We start from the raw sequence: 1,058 nt of genomic DNA, 5'->3' as shown, positions 1-1,058 counted from the left end.
TCTCCCCGAAACATCTTTTAAAACCGTCTAAAACTGTTTTTGAACTACAATTTTGAAAGATTTTCTGGAGAGAACACCCAAAACCCCTACTCCTTAATGTAATTAGAGAAAAATATAACAATTGTGTTTTTCAAGTTTCAATCTTGAAAAATGGCCGGGGAAACGCCCCCCAGACCGCTTTTCCACCCTAACATTAGCAAAGATCGTCTAATTGCACTTTTAAGGCCATACAAAATAGAAAAAATAGACACTCTTCTTGATTTTTGTGCTAATTTCGTTATAGCTCTGGGGAAAAAGGTTAAGTGTCAGGCAAATTAGGGGGGGCACGTGCCCCTCCAGACGTTACGCCTCTGTCGCCCCCCCCTCCCATGACTTAAAAATACTGTATTCATGCATTTAATTGTGTGTTTGTTTGCACTTCTTCATTAGTTTTTTCACATAAAATGATTGCATAAATACCGTTTGCTCGTCCCCCGCTGAATTATTGAAATTATGGACCTGTGTTTATGCAAAAGATATTTATTTGAAACTTAAATGTCTACCTTCGATTCAATTGAAGATTTGACTGGACAACGAATTAAGGCAAGTGTTCACCATAGTTGAATGCTTTTGTTTCGGAATTCTAATATTTTCGAAGCATGAAAATAAGTCCCCCCCCCCCCTTCACTAGGAATGCCCCCTAAGTGTAAGGGCGCACCACCCTCAATATCGCGAAGACCCCCCAAAAGTAAGAGCCCCCTCCCCAATGAGGAAAAATACCCCTCAACCCTCCTAAAAATTTTAAAGGCGCAGTCTGCGCTATGACCCCCCTCCCTAGATGTGAGCACCCCTGCCCTCCACTCTAAAATGTTTATTTCGAACTCCAACACACGCGCAAGCAAAGTTACTAATTTTTCGTTTCCTCACTATCTCAAGCAACTGAAACCTTATTCCGCGGTTCACTTGCAATTCAAAATTGAACTTGCTCTTGCATACTAGTGGCTATTAAGTTTAATAAAGAAGCTTCCATCAGTCGTTCATGTTTTATCTGTTATTTGGCGACATTTCACTTCCCCGAG

This window comes from Uloborus diversus, chromosome 8 (genome assembly GCF_026930045.1).
Source record: "Uloborus diversus isolate 005 chromosome 8, Udiv.v.3.1, whole genome shotgun sequence".
Classification (NCBI taxonomy): Eukaryota; Metazoa; Arthropoda; class Arachnida; order Araneae; family Uloboridae; genus Uloborus; species Uloborus diversus.
Note: the sequence above shows the minus strand (reverse complement) of the source record.